Source organism: Saccostrea cucullata, unplaced genomic scaffold (assembly GCF_032062105.1).
Source record: "Saccostrea cucullata isolate Sc308-1 unplaced genomic scaffold, CSIRO_AGI_Scuc_v1 ctg138, whole genome shotgun sequence".
NCBI lineage: Eukaryota > Metazoa > Mollusca > Bivalvia > Ostreida > Ostreidae > Saccostrea > Saccostrea cuccullata.
Genome location: NW_026935400.1, coordinates 196141 through 218557, shown reverse-complemented (window position 1 = coordinate 218557; position 22417 = coordinate 196141). Strand labels below are relative to the sequence as shown.

General features: G+C 39.7%; 1 long non-coding RNA gene across 1 annotated transcript; it reads left to right on the top strand.

Annotated features, from left to right (window-relative positions):
• The first annotated feature begins 374 nt into the window (after nt 1-374).
• Nucleotides 375-19338, top strand: LOC134242713 (uncharacterized). Its single transcript, XR_009986908.1, has 4 exons — nt 375-492; nt 848-940; nt 1183-1311; nt 19207-19338. It is a non-coding gene; the product is annotated as an uncharacterized LOC134242713 (long non-coding RNA).
• The last annotated feature ends 3079 nt before the right edge of the window (nt 19339-22417 follow it).

Here is a 22417-nt window from a genome sequence, read left to right as displayed (position 1 = left end):
TGGCAGCGAGTCAAGTTTGTTTAGGGCCGTGTGCAAAAAATATGCTGACTACACAGGTAAATACTTGGCAGCGATTCAAGTCAGGGGGGCCGTGTGCACCTTTGACCTACCTTTTTATACCTGTTGCATCATTTGTAAGGGCCGTGTGCAAAAAATTAGGGTCGTGTGCATCAATACCTTTTACCTACGTTTTTTATGCTGACTACACAGGTAAATACTTGGCAGCGATTCAAGTCAGTTTCCTGACTCATCCCCAAGGGGGTCGTATGGGGAGAAAGTATGTATTCAATACCAACAAATTTCACACAGGCTAGAAAACAATTCTGCCCCAGAAATGGTACGAAATAAAATAAAAAAAAAATATCATGTAATACTACATCAGTGTTATGTTATTTTTATGACTTCATCTTTATACAGTCGGGTTCGGGTTCGGCGGCCATAGCGAATTTCGGCGAGATTTTACCCCAGTGAAAAAGGCTTGTAATCTACCTTGTAGGTCGTTTAAAGTTGTTTCACATTGTTTATAATTGTGATTATGTTATCCCTCATCTATATGTTTAATGTCAGCTATGCTAAATAATCCATTTCTGTGTAATTTGAGAGAATGTTTTTGTCATGTGCTGAAAGTATGGCCTGCTATTCATGTCATCATTTAAAAAGTCAATCCTAAATAAAATCTGTCTTTAAAAATAATACATTTTACAAATGACATTTAATATGATTAGAGTATAGGAATCCATATATATATATAAGAGATATTATTTTTGCATTACATTTATAAGAGACATTGTCTCATGTAATTTCATAACAAAAAAAAAAAAAAAATGGGTTTTATTTTTCTATACAGTCCTCAAACCTGGAAGATATGTTTTGTTCCTAACCAATCCATTCTCTAAGTGAAGTGAAGCCTGGCTGTTGGTCTTCCTTTGGGAAATATACAGTGAAATAACTAACATAAAAACAAAAACAAAAACTTGAATCTAAAAAAAGTTTCAATGAGATATCATTTTAATTTATTTAATTATTATTATTAAGATAATTATTTTAAATGTTTATATTTTTAAAATGGATAAAAAATAAAATCTGATAATGGAAATCAATACTATAAAGATAGCAAGTTTTGACTCCAATTACTGATGAATTTCTGAATTTTCCATTAAAATATTTGACATTATATCACAGGGGAAAAGAAAAAAAACTACTTGAGTGTTTCTACTGACCCCCCAGAGATCTGCTTATGAGTGCATGGGGATTGCGGTGGACCTTCATCTCCTGTTTAAAACAGACATTAGAGTATGACAGATAAAAAAGGTACTTTTTTTTTTCTTCTTTATTTTACATCACATGAAAACACACAATTAATGATGAAGAATGTACACATGTTTTTCATAAGTGTGTACAAATTGTTCAATATAATGTCTATAATGAATCCAATTTCCTTGGGCTAGTCCACACCCAATCTTGTAAGGAAAAGCATAAGTCTGGTAAGGTAAACTTTCCCCCATTTCTTGTAAACAGGCTTGAAACCATTGCTCTCTGTTTTGTGGGGTATCCTGATAAGTGGAAATTCTTTTAGGTCGGTGACTTGCTTTTCCATAATCCCATTGAGCTAATAAACAAATGACCACAGGGGTTTGTGAGGGAAACACCTTAATAGTGCCTGGAATTCCTCTATCTTCTTCTACGGCTAAATTTCTAGTCCCTAGAGGTCTGCGAGTGGCATAGAGATTAGCTTGTGGGAATTTCTCTGCAATACTTTGACTCAATCCATGAGCTTTTACAGTTAAACAATTACATTGATGAACAATAGCTTCTACCTCACAGTTGAGTAAATCACCTTGTATCTCCTGGAGACTCATGATGTAAAATGAATCTATTTTTTAAAACACCCTTGTTTTTATAGAACAACAACAACAAGAATTTTTTTTTAAAAAAACAAGTTTTTTTTTTTTATTATTCAGGTAAATCTACAATCTCTTGGAACTAATTCTTTGTTTCTCACATCAGGTTTTAGAACTCCATATTCTTCATAGTCACCTTGTCTATAAAAGGTTCTTTCCAATTCTGGGGTGCTGTAAGACATCTCAAAACAGGTTAATTTATGAATCTTTCTGTACATGTATCTCCCTTGAACTCTGTTTTTCATTTGAATGAATCCTCTCACATGATGAAGTTTTCCAGTTTCTGGATGCCTTTCTTTTTGTAAGATCAAGTATTGATAATCACTTCCAATGATTTGATCTACATCTTCCTGTCGGCACCCAGTTAAATTAAATATCCAATTATTGGCTATTCTACCTCTGTCTTGTTTTAAGTAAGCAATATATCCATTGCCTGTATTTTCTTTCTGTTTGTTTTGATAATGAGCCTTAATATCCTCCAAGAGTTTGTTGTTTGGTCTTATGTTTTCTTTTTCCTCCTCCTGAGGTTTATATTCTACAGGATGTTCTTCCATCAAGGGAGGTGGTATAAATACTGCAGGATGTTCTACCATCAAGGGAGGTGGTATGATATCTTTTCCTCCCTCCTGTATAAGTAACCATTCAGTTTCCTTTAATCTAGTGTTCTGACTCATTTCTTTACTGGAGGTGTTACCCATAATGAAGCCAGTCCACAACTGAGGTGTGTTTTATACCATGTTTACTATTTATACCTTTTTTAAAATTGTATCTATTTTTATCAATCTTTAAAAAAAACCTCAACATTTTTTGTTTTGGTGTTTTGAAAAAAAAAAATCTATGGTTAAAGGGAGATAACCTATTTTTTAAAAATGACAAAAAACCCACAATTTTTTTTTCTTTTCTTTTTTATTGAGATCTAACAATAAATAACAGTTCAATCTTTTTTATTTATTCACATCTTGACCAGCTCACATTCTTTAAGAACTTTTTCTTCCTAGCTTCTCTAGCTGCAATAGCTTCAGGTTTCTTCCAAGCTCCTATTTCCCATTCTATCCAATCTCTGGGCTCCAATTCCTTATTTCTCTCCTCCGGTTTCAGAACACCATATTCTTCATAGTCACCTCCTTGCTTGTAAAACATACTTTCCAATTCTGGAGTACTGTGAGACATAGCAAATCTGGCAGCGATATGAAGTCTGCACATAGTCAGTCCTCCTTCTGGTTCCTTCATTTGAATGAATCCCCTGATTTGATGCAGTTCTCCTGTCCAGGGATGTCTTTCCTTTTGTATAATCAAATACTGGAAACCAAAGAAGAAATCATCTTGGTTGCTCAGAAACATGTCTATATCTTCTTCTTCTTTAGGCTCTTTAATGGTGAAAGTCCAATTAATGGCTATCCTGTAACTTCTGCCTGGATCATTAGGATCCTTCACAGGCTCATGCAGGGGTAAATATTCATTCTTAGGTTCTGGATCCAAGGTTTTCAACTCCATTCTTCTTTGTTGAAGAGCTTTGTGATCCCCCTCCGTAGGTTCCCAGGTCTCCGGGTGGCATAGGACATTTAGGATCCTTCACAGGCTCATTCAGGGGTAAATATTCAATCTTAGGTTCCGGATCCAAGGTTTTCAACTCCATTCTTCTTTTTGTTTGAGGAGCTTCGTGATCCCCCTCCATAGGTTCCGTCATTCTCTTTTCTAATAAGGCAAATTTATCTTTATCCATCTCCATGTCTTCTAATATTCTTGGAATTCGCTTGCTAAATAATGAGTGCAGGGTACTCCCAGTTTCGCTTTATATACCTGCTGTGAACGTTTTACCTACGTTTTTTTTTTATGCTGACTACACAGGTAAATACTTGGCAGCGATTCAAGTCAGGGCCCGTGTGCAAAACATACGTTTTACCTACGTTTTTTTTATGCTGACTACACAGGTAAATACTTGGCAGCGATTCAAGATTATGACGTCACACTTCACAGTCAAAAGCTCAGTCTAGCCTAACCAGTTCAAACTGGATTTTTTCTGAAAACACTAACACAAGACAAAACAAAGAACACAGATTTTTTTTTTCATTCTTTATTTTGTAACAACAAACAACAAACAACAAACAACTCATTTACAATACATTTTGATAAAAACATTGACACTTTTGTCCATGACCCGTAGGTAATTTATGATAAGTGTTTTTAAACCAATTCGCCACGTATCTGTCCCTTTGTAAAGCCGTACTCTGGTCAAAGGGGAATAGCCACTCGTCGGTTTTCTTTCTTTTCTTGTCTCTTTGATGTAAATAATACACGCAATATTGTCCACACACATCGGTATTCCAGTCTTGATAGCGATACGGATTATAAATCCATTGTTGAGCATGACGCTGGATAAAATCTTGAATTTCTTTTTGTAAGGGAGGAAATCCATAAGAATCGAAATATTCCACCACGGGATTGCTCACATATAGACACACCCAATGTTCTCCAGGTCGATCTTGAGGATCCGTATTGACCACGACAGCTTTTTCTCCAGGTCTTAATTGATCCGGTAATAAATCTACAGGATACACGCCTCCAAAAGAACTCTTGAATTCTCTGGATAAGACTTCTCTCAATTGTCCCGTATCCATTTTTTTTTTTAGTAATCAATGCTCACTTCTCTCTGTTTGTTAATTTCTAATAAGTTATCGAATTCTGCATACACCACACAATTGATGGTGTTAACCGTATTGTTGGTAAACTGCACTTCTACTCTCAGATTTCCTGTTTCTATGATGTGGAATTTATCCGATTGCGCTTCTTGATCTTTAGTGAAATCCCAGCCCCATAGAGTGTAGCCGCTTTTATACTCTTCTAGGGTGATGTCCGGAGCCCAATCTTCTCCTAATTTTCCCAGAGCTTGATACAGACTGAGATAGGATCTCAGATATAAATCGTCGTTGAAATTAGGCTCAAAACAACGAGTACTCATGGTCTCTCCGTTGATACTGACATCTAATTTCTTGATCCCAAAGTTTTGGAAATGAAAGGGATTTTTAGTTTTATCTCCGTTAAAGGCCGCATTCTCCACAAAGCCTAAAATGAGACGTTTAGGCATCTGACCTTGAAACAGATGATCCGTAATCTTAGACTGGGTCCCTATGGGGATGGTAAAGGTTTTCACTTCCACTCTTCTCAAGGGATATTTGGCTCTGTGGGTATTCAAACTCTGATTAATGGTATTCATCATGACTGCTGTGGGTTTGACTTTTCTCACCCACAAGATCATACTCAATATTTTCACTTTTCCTGTACTTCCTCCTTTGATCATCATGTAGAAAGAGGGTCTAGCTCGATTAAATCGCAAACGGACGTCCACTCCATTAGGTAGAAATCGATCTTGTTGAAACAAATCCAAATGTAAAGTATCCAGCAAACTGATTTTCTTACTGTCAGCAATAGCTTGGTGTCTTTTTCGGAATCCTTCGTTTTTAGAATTGGCCGGTAACGCTGTGAGGATGGGTTGGTTAATGGTCACCGTGTCGGCCCCACCATTTGCACCCGGAGTTACATCAAAGGTTTTATTTTGAGCTACACCAAGAGCCTCTAACCCCACTTCGTCCATGTGTCCTGCCGTATCTTTTTCCCACAGACTACAGGCCCTCGTCTGTGTCTTTAAAGTTCTGGGTCGGTAAGACAATAATTTCTCCAGATAAGCTTTGTAAGGATAGGTATCCGTCCCCGGAGTCACTATTTTTCCATTCAGACTGACATCGATTTCCGTAAACATGGAATGTAAGATATTATTCACGGGACTGGAAGTGCTGTTCGCCCCAGTCAGATTACTTCCATCGTCTTTGGTAAATTTACATACCATTTGAACATAAGTTTGAGATAAATCCAGATAGTGATCTCCTTGTCCTTTGATTTCAAATTCGATGGGAGCGGTGTCGGAATCTAAAGTACTGGAAATGGGGTAATATTCTTCCCATTTCGAGTCTTCTAAAGCAATATTAGTCGGAGGGACTTGAAACAATTCTAAATTGTTCATCCCACACGCACAGGAATCGGGCTGTAACATGATGTGTCTACTAGGATTCAGTTTTCACAAATGAACCTTCTGTTCCCTGGACTGTCCTATTTATACTCTCTCTCTCTCTCTCAGTCAAACACATCTAAATGACGTTTTCTTTTAGGAATTCCTCCTTGTTTTTTCCTTTTTCTCTTAGGACCCCCTCGGGCTAACAGGATTCTTCCTCTCCCTGTCTGCTTTCTTCTTTTTCTTCTTCTTCTTCCTTGACCTGTTTGTCCTTTTTTCTTCTTCTTCTTTCTAAAGGGTAAAGAGACTCCTCGATTGAAAGCAAATAGACCTGTATTTTTGGCCGCATTGAGTCCGTGGGTTAAAAGAGCATTTCTGATGTTTTTTCTTTTTCCCACCACATCCCTGCCTATCTTCACTCCGGCCATGATGGCTTGTTGTTTCCCATGTTTGAGTAAATCTTTGACAAATCCTCGACCTTTTTGTAACCCCATGGCTAACTCGGCCGCGTTTTTGAGAGTCAAACCTGAGTCTGTGCCCGGTAGGGGTATGTTAGGGACTGCTGCCGAGAGGAAGTTTAAAAAATTTCCTCCTTTTTGAGGTTTCATGTGAGTTAAAAGCCTACCCAATTTGAGTAATCCTGTAATAGGAGTTCCCGATAGATTATCCAAGGGAAGGGCTCCCACCAATCCAGAGATGATAGAACCTACTGCTCCGCCTTTTTGACGTAATAAACCTTTATGATAAGTCCAACTGTGTCCTCTTTGTCTCAGTAATCCGGGATGATACTGCATGGTTCATGTCTCTTGTTCAACTGACCTTTATATCCTCGGGGGACTTCCTTTTATACCCTTTTACGGCTGAATACAATACAGACAGCAGACCAGACAAGCCACCACACCCAATAAGATGGAACACAATAACGGTACATTCATCTCAGTAGACTTTTCTGAAATGAAGTTTCACCACTGATTTACCACTTACAAAGGGCATGGGAGTCCCTAAAGGAGTCATGATGTGAATCTCAATGGTATCGAAATGTTTTTTACTTAGTTTCAAATATTCCGCTCGAATGGGTTCCCATTTGGCTTGTTTTGAATCCTCCAAATGAAATGTACAAGGCACCACTCTTAAGAGTTTCAAGGCATTGGAGCCTACCGTCTGGGGTTGAATCAAGTCACAATAGACATACATGGATTTCAGATTTTCATATAAATCCACAGTACTGTTTCCCAAGTAACTAATGTTGATCCATTTGGTCATGTTTTCTGTATCGTTCTGAAGAATGACTTTCTGACCGTCCATGCCTAGCTTATAAGCTAGGGATGTGGGGAAACGAATGCATAAGGGAGTAAGCATTTTTTCATTGATTTCATACATCACTCGATCATAGGTCTCGTAATATACTAATTTCATAGATTTTTCTTCATTTCCATCACCAAGGGTTTTCCATATTTTTTTCAATGATCTCTCTAGTCCTAGACTTATTTCCTCTGTTAAAGCCTTGGGGTGAGTGTAAGGCCCGGGTCTGAAGTGAATTCGTCTAATTTCCATCTTGCTATCTAGTTCAACGAGTGCAGGCCGTTTAGTATGGGCCCAATCGAGCAGTACAGGACATTGACGTAATGGCATTGGGTCTAAGGTTTTCATTTTAAATCTGCCATAAACATTGGGGTTTTTGATATGGCGAGCATAAGACTGAGGAACCAGGATGTCAAAATAAGCCTCCTTTTCTGTAATGTTTTTCAATGAATTGGGATACATCATTTCTGTTAAAGCCACTTCCCATTCTCCGTCGGTTAAATCTAGGGATTGTGGTAATAAGGTTTTAAATTGAGCGGTCGTATTGCTAGAAAAAGAGGCCATAGACCCATCACTGGGTAAAGTCATGTAAAACCCACTGCTCTCGGCCATGTTCAATCTAAGACTGAGACTCTAGACCTTAAGACCTTTGTATTTATAACAACACTTTTTTAAAAAAAAAATTCAAAACATTTATTCAAAAATTTACACATCTATTTCTTCTTCTTCTTCTTCTGATGATCGGTCCTCAATCACTCGAGTCAACAAATGTCCTTTCTTTTCCACCGAGTCTTTAATCTGGGAAAAGGGGATGCGACAATACAAGTACTCTGTAGGACAATAATGAGGTGGAAACGTCAGTCCTTTTTTCTCCATCTTGAAATAATATTTCAGACAATCTCCAATGTCCGAGTACCATGAACTTTCATTCTGAATGGTGTTGATGGGTGTCAGACGATTCCTTTGAGTACAAGTAACCCATTTGAATTGCTGATAATGTTGGTTGATTTTCACCCTCACTCTAGATCCTGTTAGAGGATAGGGAATTTTCATTCTTTTTTCCAACCACACATTCTCCAGGTAATAGCCTGGATGATTTTCAAAGAAATCCATGATGGCTCCTATTTTAGTTTTCATCCACCCTCCTTGCATGTACATACACTGACTAATGGGACTCTCACAATACCAACGATACTGCATCTTTGAAACAAAAAACACGTCTGACTTGTTCAGTGTCCTTTTTCAGAATGAGAGAGGGTTTTGTTATATACCTCTTGATAAAACCTTTCATCTATTTTTATTTTATTTTTTAAATTTTTTTTTTTTTTTTTTTTATATTTTATTTTTTAAAACAAACAACAAAACAACAAAGAATTTTTAAACACAAATTTTTATTCAAGTCAAAAAATACAAAAAAAAAATTTATTGTCCTTCATATCGGCATAAGGGGCATTTCTTGTAGGAAGTCTCAAAGAGTTTCTTCACACACTTTTCACAACACGGATATTGCCGGCATTGTCCGCATTTCCATTTTCCTCGAGTCTTTTCCTGGTAGCACATCATACATTCTTTCAAAGGTCTGTTCCTGGTCATTTTCACCCATCGGGGAGGCGGTATGTTCTCAATTCCTTTCTTCCAGATGAAATATTTCAGGCACCAGCTACAACCACAAGTCTCCATGGAAGGGGGGTCATCTCTACAATCCAGTGTGGCATAGGTTCTCTACATTTACTACATCCCCAGTACCAAGCAACAACTTCTCCCGCATCGTTGTAGCCGACGTATTTATGTATCTCTTTCGTCTTCTCATTGCAGTGATAACATATTGTCTTTTCTACATCAATCCAATAGATAATTCTCCACACAAAAGACATGATGGCTAAATAATGAGTGCAGGGTACTCCCAGCTCCGCTTTATATACCTGCTTGACTGTGTGCATCATACTTTTTATATTTTTGCATCATCTGTACAGGATATATCTTGTGCAAAAAATCATCTTGTGCATCAATACGATAGACCTACGTTTTTTTTATGCTGACTACACAGGTAAATACTTGGCAGCGATTCAAATCCGTGATTGTGACGTCATCATGACAAAGCTAGTGTATATAGAGCGCTCTGTTGTGTGTATATAGAGCATTTAGTTGTATGTGTGTATCTAGGGGAAAAAAATAACTAACAACACTAGAATTTTTTTTTTTTTTCTTTTTTATTTTTTTTTCATTCATAACAACAACAACAACAAGAACAAGAACATCATAATAACAAACATTCAAAACTTCTCTTCAGTTCTTTTTGTATGGGAAAAGGTCTCCTCATGTACAAATAGTCTGTTTCACAAGCACAGTCCATGATATCGTATCCTTTTACGATCACTTCTTCCAAATAGTCTTTTATACAATCTCCAGCTTTTTTCATCCATTTTCCTTGAATCCAAGTCTTCTCGGGTCCCTGTGTTCGGTGAGCCAAGACGTAATTGACTTTCCATTTAAATTCTCCATATTTAGGTGATCTGGGTCCTATTAAGAGCATCTGTTTGCTTCTTTGGCGGTCCGGTAACTTGAATCTCTTATACAGGTAGATTTCATTGAGACCTGTTTGTCCTGGATTCTTATCAAAGAAATCTTGAATACATGTCTCTTTGTTTTTCATCCATTCTCCTTTGTGACTAGTCCCTTCAGGTTCTACTATTTTCCAACGATACTCTGAGCTTAAAAAATCCATGATGTGTGCTCTGTCCCTCACTCAGATCAGAAATGATCCTCTTAGGGTTATGGTGTCTCCTTTTTATATAGGGTGTATCTATTTTTAGATTCCGGGATTAACTGGGTGAATTGGTCTTCTTGACCCTAGGGGTTTGATGTATCATGGTAGGACTAGGCATGATGTAACCCACCGAAGAACTCACACAGACCATCCAATATTCTCGATTAGAATCGTGTAAAGCTAACATGACCACACTGGTGATGATGAGGGAAATACAAATGAATAATTGTGCAAAATACACAATTTCTTCTCGAGGAATATTCTCTCCACAACATTTCCAATGAGGTGTTATTTGATGAGATCCGTTTGGGGAATCCATGAATCGAAACTAGGGGGATATCCTTTCCACCGGACTTTGACTTCTTGAATGATTTTCTTCCCGACTCGTCGCTTTTTATACCCCAAGATTTCCTCTACTTCGTACACGTCGTCTTTTTTAATGATCTGTTGTAATTCTTTCTCGTAAAAAGTCCCTTCTAATTCCTCTTGGTTATAATCTTGTACTCGATACACGTAAGGATACCGACCGGGGACTCGTCGAGCAATGGTAAATATTTCCGTGGTCCAGTTCGGTAAATATCCTTTTTCAAAAGTGCGTTTAGCTTTACTGATGCGCACTTTATCTCCTGTTTTAAACTTGGGGGGTTTTTTGGTTTGAGGTGATGATTCTTCCCCATATAAAGTTTTCCAGACTTTTAACACATTCGAGGGCTTCACTTGAGCTGGGGTTCTTTGGATACTGCGATGATAGGTATGATTGTAAGCATACACTAAATCCGGTAAGATCTCTAAATACCGTCTGGTTTTATTCCGAGTGAAATATCGCCACATGCGTGCTTTGAGGGTTCTCTGAAATCGTTCCACGATACTGGCTTTGGTGTCCGTATTGCGAGTGGTAAAGAAATGAATGGATTTAAACGCCTGTAAGAATTCTCGATTGGTAAATTCTTTGCCTTGATCCGATTGAATGCGGACGGGACGTCGACCGTCTTGTCGGAAAATCTCTTGTAATCCTCGAATCATTTCTTTCCCCGTTTTCTGTTTTAAAGGCACCACCCATGCATATTTAGATAAGACGTCAATGGCACACAATAAAAAGGTATAACCGTCATTGTGTTTCTTTAAACTGGACACATCCGCTAAATCTAATTGCCATTGTTCGTCTATATCCGTCACTCTGGTCTGTTGTCTCCGGAATTTTCTATGAATGGGTTTATGTAAGGTATAGGTATCTTGCTCTTTTAACCATTCTCGTATGGTGTTCAAAGAAATCTTATGCCCCAGACTTTTGACCTGACGATACAAAGTCTGTATGCCTCCATACCCTCTCTTAGGATCGTAATAAATCTCTGTTAAAATGTCTTCTACTCCCTTCTTCTTCTTCTTCTTCTTCTTCATTTCTTAGGCAATGATAGCCAATTTTCCTCGATTTGTTCTAATTTCTTCTTGGCTTCTTCTTCTTGGGTTTTTAATTGCTTTTGGGCTCGATAGGGACTATATTTAGGTGTGAATTTTTTTAACACCCTTGATCTTGCCTCTACAGGTCGACTAATAGGGGTCAAAAAAGAAGAGGAAGCATCCTGAAATCCGCTCTCTTCCTCTTCGTCGTCGTCGTCACTCAAAGCCCCTTTAGGAGTACTGATTTTTCCTGGTTTCTGCATGGCTTTTATAAGGTCTCGATTTTGCAAGTAAGTCATGGGAGTACGGGTCTCTTTTAAAGCTTGAGCAAATTCATCTAATCCTTTAGGCACCGGACGATTTTTCAAGGATCTGGTTCTCATGTTTTCAGCCATTATATCCACAATGTTAGAATCGGGTACTTTTTGACCTCGATAACTGATTTCTCCGTCTTTATCCCAAGTCAAGACGTTGGTTTTCTTTAAATGATTTAATAATAATTCAGCTTTTCTTTGCATGGGTTTATTCACACTTTGAATGATTTGTTGATCGATCTCGGGATCTGAGGCTGCTGGTGGTGGTGCTGCTACTGCTGGAGCTGCTGCTGCTGCTGCGGGGGCTGGGGCTGCTGGTGCTGCTGGGGCTAAGGGTGCAGGGGTTTTTTTGGTAGTCGTTGGCTCTCTCGCTTGTTGTAAATAATTCCTATACCGATGAAGTTCTTGACCGTATAAAGCCACTTTTTCTTCTGGAGTTAAATCTTCACGTCTGGTAATCTGGTCCAATTCTTGACCTATACTCAGAGTAGATTGAAATTCCGGAGGTTTGGGGAGTTTACCTTTGAGTTCATTCAACAGAACTTCAGGTACTAACACCATTTTACGACTCATTTTTGTATCTTGTTGTTCCTCTTCTTTTTAATGGCTTTATAGACAGAATGTCCGGCATCCAACAGTAAAGGTGCTGCTGAGATTAAAAGGGGTAAAATACCTCCTCCTTTTTGTTGTACTAATAAAGCTCGTCTTTTCTGTATGGATTGGGGTCGGACCAGTCTCCTTAAGATGTGTTTCTTTGGAGCTAGTTTTCGTTTCTGAGCCGAATTGAGAGGTAACACCCCTTTTAATAGGTTGTAGACGATCTCACAAATTTTCAGAATACAATCTCCAGAACAATGTTTTAAAATCCCCGTTTTTAAAGACGAGGAATAGTGAGGGTCCGATAACACTCTTAAAAGAGGGGCATGCGCTCTTAATCGCGTACAACATCCCTTTTTCTTCTTGGCCATCTTTGAAAACAATGAAGAGAAGTCTCTCATGTCACTCCCTTTTATAGTGTCTCTCTCTAAGGAGGGGCATATCCTCCGTGTTTGTCGCTCTCGTGTTTATCTCTCGCTTTCTCCCTGACATAAATTTTTCCACAATATCGACATTTATATCTCAGGCCTTTAGGTAGTTGAGGGGTGGAGGCCGTCAAGGGTTGAAAACGTGTGATTTTAGGGACATGAATGGGAACTTTAATTCCAGGGGAGGAGGAGGAGGAGGGAATGCCCACATTCACTCGAGGAAACACTTCTAAATCGCTGGCTCTTTGACTGCCTATGGGTCCCATAGCACGATCCATTCTCAGTTCTGCTTGTTTCTTGAGCAATTCTCCTATGGTCTTTTGTCTTTGTTCCTTAAAATACTGATTGATTTCGTTTTTTAAACTTTCGGGCATGGCTTTACGTTGAGCTAGAGTTTGAGGAGCAGATTTTTGCCTTTTCGCTGTTTTCTTGGGAGGGGCTTTTTTCTTCTTAGGAGGGGCTTTTCTCTTCTTCTTTTCTTCTTCTTTTTTCTGCTCTTTTGAGCTGCTCCTCCGACACGGACCATCCAATCCGGAAACACTCTTTGTTTCTTATTATCGACTCTTACCACTACACTCTTTAAACGACGAACCCGCCGTTTTTTAGGACTATTCCATTTAAATAAATGACGAATGATGACTCCACCTAGAAATCCAGCACCTCCGCGTTTTAAAATAGCTGTTTTTCTGTCTTGATCACTGGCCGATTGATCGGCTATGATCTTTAAATCTTGACGATGATTATTAATAAACTTTTGGGTCTGTTTATTGATAGGTAAGACCCCTTTCATTAAATTGCGAGCTCCCATGGCAAACCAATTCAATAAGGCTTTACGCCCTAATTCGATTAAATGGGCTCGCTTCGCGGGATCTCGTTCCCGCTGTAAACGTCGTAAGGTTCTCACTAATTTACTCTTGGCTGATGGAGCCATGATGAGATTGAAATGAACAATGACTCAGAAGAGTGTGAAACACTTTTATTTATACTCTTGAGGCATGTGTACAGTCAACATTTCAAACATTCGACTTCTCAATCGGTATTGGTCTGGGGTCTGGGGACTCAAGTCCACGAGAAGATATCCGTGAGGTATCTGGGTGGCTTCTTGATAAGCAGACATCAAATGAGGTAAAGCTAGCTGACGACTCAACACACTGATCTGAGATTTGTCTCTGGGATTTTTGAATAAGACTAAATAATGAGCATTCAAACTAATGGTGCGATGAGAAGCAGCTCGATCAAATAAATTCTGAGTGATGTAAATCACACTGGTATTCCGATGATGCGCTTTACGGGTAAACCAATCCACAATAGATTCGATGGCTTTTCCTCCCATCATGTCGTCAAAAATGAGTAAATGGGGCACACTCAAATTGGCTACTAATTTCTCGTCGTCTTCTGGAATATTTCGGATGAAAGATACCTTCTCTTTTAAAGAAGTGTAAGCGGGTTGCCATTCCCGATAACACCAGACGATTTTTTCGGGCATGGGGGTGATCCAGTCTAGATTGTTCACTAATGTCTTGACGAATTCTGTTTTGCCCGATTTCGAGGGTCCAGCAACCACCATGGTAAACTCGTGTTTCAATTGAAAAGAAGGGAGGGGTGTCTCCTCGGAATACATGTTGATCAATGAAGGAAAAGTTGGGTTCAGGGTCTTATTTATAGTTAACACAGAAATAGGCGTTTGGACTGTTGAATCTCGCCTCGACAGATGGGGCAAAACTGAAAGGAAGGAGCACACAAAGCACAGCAGCATACGTGTCCGCAAGGTAGAAAAACGATTTGTAATTCCTCGTCTAAACAAATGTGACATTTTCCTCGAGCCTGGACGTCTGGTTGTGGGTTCAGTAGAGGTTTGATCTCAGGTAAAGGTTTATATCCCTGTTGTCTAAACACGTAATAAACACATTCATCACCCACCCTCGTCCCTTATACAGATTGATGTAAGGACAATTGGGGTTCCAATAAGCATGTTCTACACAAGGATCGTCCTCGGGATCCCAATTACTAAAAATCATTCCACAATGAAAACAGGTAGCGCTATCTTTCACTCCCCTGTAGTAAAACCCGGCTCGAGCTAGGTCTGGTATTTTTCCTAAGAGAGGTTCTGGCCATCCCTGCTCAAAAGTAGCTTCTCTCTTTGAGAGCCGAGCATACTGGGGATAACGCATGGGTTGATCTAACAATTTCTCAGTCATGACTGAACTTTTGATTTGTATTGCTCCCCTTTTTATAGGGAAGAAGAAAAACAACAACACATAAAAACAACAATTCAATTTTTTTTTTTAATTCAATAAAAACAAACAAACATATCAACATATCAATAACCATAAGGTAAAGTGTTATAAGAGGGTAACAATTGTCTCTTATCATATACAATTCTATACTTTTTCTCTAATGGTTTGTTCACGAGCTCATGATCACGAGTCCTCTGGATTTTGTCGGGATAAGGGACTGTGACTTCCTCTATTTCTCCTTTGAGCATTTTTTCTAAAGTCTCTAGGCACACGATCTGGGAGGTACGATGGTTGAGAGTGATTCCTTTGACTTTATGAACCTCGGTTCCTTTGGCCGTCCGGTAACCATAATTTTTAGGGCCTGCCGACATGAATTTGATGATGTGATCCCCGTCTAATTCGTCGGTCCATTCTCCTAAACTATTACCCAAGGTAGGATTAAAGGCTCCTTCCCGATGTTGGTAAATGATACTGTCCGTATCGAAATAAAGGACCCGATCTCCTAAAGGTTGTAAAGTCTCGTAGAGGTGTAAGCGGGCATGCGCGGTAGTAAAACAAGCCAGGACCACGTTTCCAAAGGGACATTCTTCGACGAATTCCTGTTTGTCTTGATAATTCACTAGCATCTTGTCTTCATTGGGGTTCTCTTTATTGACTAAGAGTTGCATGCCCTTGATGTCGAGAGTCGAATCTTGTAAGAGTTGCTGTAATTCCTCTTCTTCGTCCAAGTATCTGGTTTTGGGTAATAACAAGCGTTGAGCAAATTTTCCCCACAGACAATTTAAAAAGAGTTTAGCAATGGTTCTTCTCACTGGATTCTTCTCGATACTGAGAATGTCCATCATGAATCCTTCTTTGTATAACACTTGTCGAATGTAATCTTGTTCTTGTTCTGAGGTCTTACAGTCGGGGGGAAATCCGGAGGCTTCCTGTTTGATCTTGAGGAAGGTATCGATGTAAGATCTGAATAAATCCTGACTGCTTTCTTTAAAATGCCATACTTCGTAGATTCGATCTAAGGTATATCCCATGTCTAGGGCTTTATGTAATTCGGTCGTCACCCAAGTACCCGTGAGACTACGTTCCTGGTCGGTGTGTGGACATCGATCTTGAGACGTAGAGTCCTGTCGTTCGGCACACGTGCGACATAAGGGAAATAATAACTTGCCTCCCGTCCGATAAGGTAATACGGGGTGATAGAGGTCTCGGGGAGGTAAGACCCGACAGTGAATGAGACCGAAATAATTTCTCACGTCCTGGAACTCGTCTGTGATGATCTCGGGATGCCCTACGGGAAATGGTCTGTGTTTCAACACGTAAGGGTATAGGGAACAAACGTCCACGTATCTCATGTCCCCTTCCTCACAATATAATCGGGTGGCATTGGTCCGACCTCCGTACAGGGCTTCTCGAGGTTTCAAAGGATCCGGAATGTCCAGGTTTCCTACAAATTGCTGTAAACTCTCATCTTTTTGCACTTGCTGATCGAAATCGTGCTCCCAGATACCACGGACGGTATACCCCATGTCTTCTAAATCGCCAGTCCTTCTGAGGGTTTCTTCGTGTAATTGCTGGTAAGTAAATTGGGTCCGATGAGGATGAGTTTCGGTCTGTAAACTGGGATAGCAGGTGGGGCATCCGTGCCAATAGCACCCGTAAAATTCGTAGACGGTGCGAGTCGCTTCCTGGTATCCGTCGACGGTATAATTTCCGATCTGGATTTCGCCCCCGTTTCTGGCATGTTGTATGTGACATCCAGTCTGTTGACTCATCCAGGTGAGCCACCGACAGGCTTTAGCCGAATATTGTCGTGCCGGTTGATACCCGAGGTTCGGAATGATGGCTATGGTGTCTTCAGGCATGAATTGTCGACGGTAGGCTAAATTAGCAGCACTGGCAAAAGTGATGGATTCCTGGAAAGGGTCCACATTGACCAAACTCTTGAGGGTGGCTCTAAACTGTGCACAGCATCGGCGTAAAATGTCGACGTCCGAGACACAATACCCTACAAACTCTTTCTGGAAATCAAACACTTTTCCCCTCTGTTGGTCGTACCATTCAAAAAAAGCTTTTCGTCCACTGGTAGACATTTCGTCCGGTTTGTAGAAAGCTGCCGGTGGATAAGGTCCTACGTAATTCTGGTTCTGTTCCGTATTAAAAAAGTGGGGGAAATAGCCTTTCTTCAATTCGTCGAATCCGAAAGCGGAGGGCATCTTGGCTAATGCAAACGGTAAGAAACTATACGAGTCGATGAATTTCAGTCCGCATATTTCCATGTATAAGATCTTACTGCCGGTCATGATGACGTTAGGTTTCAGGCAAGAGGAATGCACCAGGTGATTCAAAATGAACTGTCCGTCGTAGCCTTTGAAGTTATGGGCGATGATAATGGCCTCGTCGTGTACTAAAGTGGAATTCTTAGTACCTGTAGTGGGTTGTAATAACCAGTCCATGAACTTCTTTAAGGTGTCTGGTCCTTGAAATAGGTGCTGACGGGGTCCCATGTGTTGACAATGAGGACAGGGTTGGTCTATGGGTAAGTGACTGCAATGTTGACAGACGCGGTGTGCCACACACAGATTAGGGATGTGAATGCCGGTTTCCTGAGTGCATTCGAAATCGAAATAGATGTAAAACTCTAAGGTCCCTTTCCCCTTCTTCTTCTTCTGGGGCTTCTGTTGTACGTAGCACTGATGATCGGTATCGACGATTTTCTTACAGATCTTACACTGTTTCTGTCCTCCGCACTTGTGATGAGGGAATAATTTCTTAGGTATCCAAGACTGACACTTCTCGCATTGTTCCATTAAATTGCAGACAGTAGTGGTGGTCTTCTTACTATGGGGTCTTAAATGATTTTCGTAGCAGGTCCTGTTCTTAAACATTCCATGGCATTCCTGGCATTTAATCTTGATCCCTTCATCGGGACAATTAGGGTGATGTCCTAAACAAAAGGTACAGCGATGAGGGCACTTGGAGCGATGGTCTGTGACATGACTGTACCCCACGTCGCAATGATCACAGTAATATTGGTTCCCCGTTACTCCCGGCATGGATATGATGGCATCGTAATGATGGTCGTCTAACAATATGTTCAAACAAGTTCCGTCTCCCCAGCCTTTGAAGATGCGCTCTAAGGTGAGTTTAGTCGAAGTAGACTTGAACTGAAATATTTTCAGTCGATACTGGGGAGCTAACACCTGTTGTAGTTTCGTCCACTCTGCATATCCACAAGCTTGAGTGATATCACTCCCGGCCTGTTCCATGAGGGCTATGGCTTGGTTCTTCTGGTCATTGGCTTTACATCTCCTTTCCGCATACGCGCCATTGTTTTTCCCATTCGGGGTCTGGATGTTCGGGTTTTTGACTGTGTAATCGAGTCACGACGATGGCTCTAGCTAAACAAAATTTATCCCAGGGATTGACGATCCGAACGATGGCTCTTTTATTGTTCTTAAAAGTCTCCTTATTCACTTGTAGATGTTTGGTTTTCTGGCCACCACTTCCCTCGGGATACTTGACCCGAAACATATCAAATTCCATGCCCCCGTCGCCCAGTTTGAACTCCTTTCTGGATTGTTGCACGGCTTCAATCTTGTCTAAAATGACGTCCTCGTTAAAATGTTTACATTGAGTAAACTCGTACCAAATCTCTGATTCCAGAGATTTGTGGCGTATGTTCAGGCGGAGGTAATCGTTAGGATTACACTGCATTTTCGATTTGAAAGTTTGTAACATGTCTCTGAATAATCGCCGAACAAATCCTCTGTTTTCTTCCTCTGGAAACTCCTTAAAAATTACAGTGTAAAAATCCTGTTGAGCTTTAAATTTTTTAGAGTGCACCCTTTCATTCACTTTGACTCGATAATACTGGGATATGGCCTTGGGTTTGGGTGGTGAATGAATAGGTAACTTTGACCCCTCATGCGCCCTTGTCCTTTGCTGTTGCTGTCGTTGTTTTTCTAGTTGAGCTCTTCTCTGTAATAGTATGGCATTTCTTTTCCGAAGCTTTAATTCTCGCTCTTTATTTTCATCAAGAATTTGATTTGATTCTCTCTCCCGTAGTTGTCGTTGTCGTTGTTGTTGTAGTTGTTGTTGTCGTTGTTTTTCTTGTAGAGCTCTTCTCTGTAATCTTTCCGCATTTCTTTTCCTAAGCTCTAATTCTCGCTCTTTATTTTCATCAAGAATTTGATCTAATTCTCTCTCCCTTTTTTTCCATTCTAATAATCGCTGAGCATGTAACTGTTTTTCTCTAGTAGAATCCATGACCTCCCACAGGCAGGGAGCTGGCTCTGACTGTAGAATGAGCTGAAAGTAGGAGAAAACCTGTATTTATACAGTGGATGACGTCACAATGCATAGGTAAGCATATTTTTTTTTTTTTTGCACACGGCCCTAAACAAACTTGAATCGCTGCCAAGTATTACCTGTGTAGTCAGCATATTTTTTTGCACACGGCCCTTTACAGGTGATGCAACAGGTATATAAGAAAACGCAGGTAAAACGTATTTTTGCACACGGCACACAGCAGGTATATAAACCAGCGCTGGACATTGACGTTCACACTTCGTTAGCATTCTGAATTCGACACAGGTAAAAAAAAAATGGTGCAGATAAAAAATATGACAAAGAAAACGGAGTATTGTTGGTCAGTCAATGGATCAAGCTTTGGAAAATGGATGAAAACTAAAGAAGAAGCGATCCAGGATTTTTATAAACGCCATAGAATATTTAGTCCCAGATACCAAAAAAGAGTGTGGTTGGTAAAAAGAGTGGAATTGGATCCTGAAGATTATGACACCAGAGAGGACCAATACTGTCTGAAGAGAAAAAATGGTTATTTATTTTATCAAAGATACAAATGGGTGCTCAGTTGTTATTGTAAGGAAAGTGGATGGAAAAACCAGATTGAAAGCTGTTTTCGTGAATTCGAACATAGAAAGAAACAAGGAATTCTTCCAGAGACTTATACAGTGTATATATATTGTCGCATTCCCTTTATTGCTGACACGAAAAACAACATTTGGAGAATAGATTTTGAATTCTGAATAAAATTGCCTTGTTATCATGTGTCTTTTGTTATTGTTTTCAGAAAATCCAGTTTGAACTGGTTAGGGTAGACTGTCTAGACTGTGAAGCGTGACGTCATAATCAAATTCTTTTGACTCGCTGCCAAAATCGTAGTAGCAGCGTTGTGAATCGTAGTAGCAGCGTATATAGTAAAATGTAAACACAGTGTAAACACCCCGTATAGGACATATAGGGGCTATGTACTAACCCATCTAGCCCCCCTAGGGTTAGGATTAGGGTTGTACTGAGTTGACCCAGCTATCCCCCACAGACCCCCTAATCTGCACTCTCTTCACCCACCTATCCCCCCCCAGGGGCTGCACTCCCTTGACCCGCCTATCCCCCACAGGGGCTGCACTCTGTTGACCCACCTATCCCAACAGGGGCTGCACTCACTTGACCCGCCCATCCACCCCAGCCCCAAAAGTGCACTCAGTTGACCCGCCCATCCCCAAAAGTGGGTTACATGACTGTATACACACAAAAAATGTTTCTGGCATCTGCATCGTGTTTATAACCGACAAACAGACACAAAAAGGGCAGAACTACAGGTATGTCACACTATATTACAGAAAAAAAGTTAGGCACTGCCACTTTCCATCTGATCCCTCTCCTAAGTCTCCATTTCCTCTTCCCGAGTCTCCTCCACCCCCTTCTTTTCTTCTCTGTCCGTTTCTTCCTCCCCCATCCCTGTCCTTGGCATACCTTAGCCATTCTTTGATTGTGTTCTCCATGTCTTTTTAGAATCTCCAGTAACACTAAAATTGTAATATTTGGTACTTAATACATTTGTTACTTTTCTCAGTAAAGAGTAAACATACGATTAAATTTACAAGTATATCACTATATGTTGAAGCTGTCAATTAAGGAACAACCGTCTTTTTTGTTTCATGGTGTGATTAAGTGATTAGCTTGCGTGATGAAGGCATTTATGAATGATATTTATACGCTTGATAATCATCATCACAACAATTTTGATTCAATGTTGCCCCATATAGAATACATGTATTGAAAATTTGTCGTTACAATGAACAAATTTTAAATGAAAGAACCCAATTTATAATTATTTTTAGTACTGAATAAATTTCAGCAAGTTCATCATTTTCAAAATGTTTGATCATGTACTCGACGTTAAGTGTATATAAGTAAATTAAGTCAGACTTCGGAAATGTATTCTACTATAGACACAAATTTCAATTTAAATAAGGAGCAAATCATTTATTGTTTTAACTGTATCAAAACACATTTTTATACTTTCATTTATTTTTCTTGTATAGAAACAAAAAATTTAATCACTGATAATTTATTTTGTTTGATAAATTATAAGAATTTTAAATTTATTTTAGCTAGCTTGATTTTTCAAGAAGGATTGGTTGTAGATTTATTTCTGATTGAAGAGACGATCAGATTCATTAATATACAGATTTGTAACAATTAAATGTTTATACACATTGGCCCAATGTTGGTCCAATATATCGGGCCAACATTGGGCCAAGGAGCAAAATGACACTGGGCTAACGTCACTTGCCAACATCGGCCCAATGTTCTTGTTGACGTTTCGCCAACAATTTCGCATTCATTGGGCCAATGTTGGCGCAACATTGGGCCAATATCTGTAGAAATAACACTCTACATTGGGCCAACGTTGGCCCAACATATCGGACCAACATTGGGCCGATGAGCAAACTTAAATTGGGTCAATGCCATTTTCCAACATTGGCCCGATGTAACCGATTACATTGGCCCAACGTTGGCCCAATGTTAGCATGCTATCTGTACAGTGTTGACCTAACAGCACCTGGCCTCTGCACTTCCCCTTGTCTGATTTAAACAGATTTGTACATGATATCGTTTAAAAACTAAACGTTAATTCAGCTGTGCCGAGGCAAACATATTATTAATACTTACGAAGTGGATGCAGATATGCAAGGTATCAGTCTCATTACGCTCGCTCGTGTCAGATTAAAAATGGCGCGGATATTACAAGTAGCCCGGTTGTTGTCTACCCATGATCCTCAGTCAGATTCATGGTATATTGGACCGACGTAGGGCCGATGCCAATCCCCAAACAAATATTTTCTCTCATGATTATAGTTTTATAATATAATGCCAACAGTTAGCCCAACATTAGCGCACTATTATACATAACCAGCTATCAATATTCCATGTTGGGCCATTGTTGGCCCAATCAAGGTAACCCAACATAGATAATAGAACCATAATGTAAGATTGGGCCAACGGTGTTCCGCTATCTGGGTTATTACAAATAAATAAGCATATACACAATTCAAAAAATAGAATAAAACACTCTTTGGTGCTTGATCACTTAAGTGCAAAATTAAAATGTTGAAAATATCATATCTAAACAAAAGCAGTCATCCAATGATAAGCATGGAC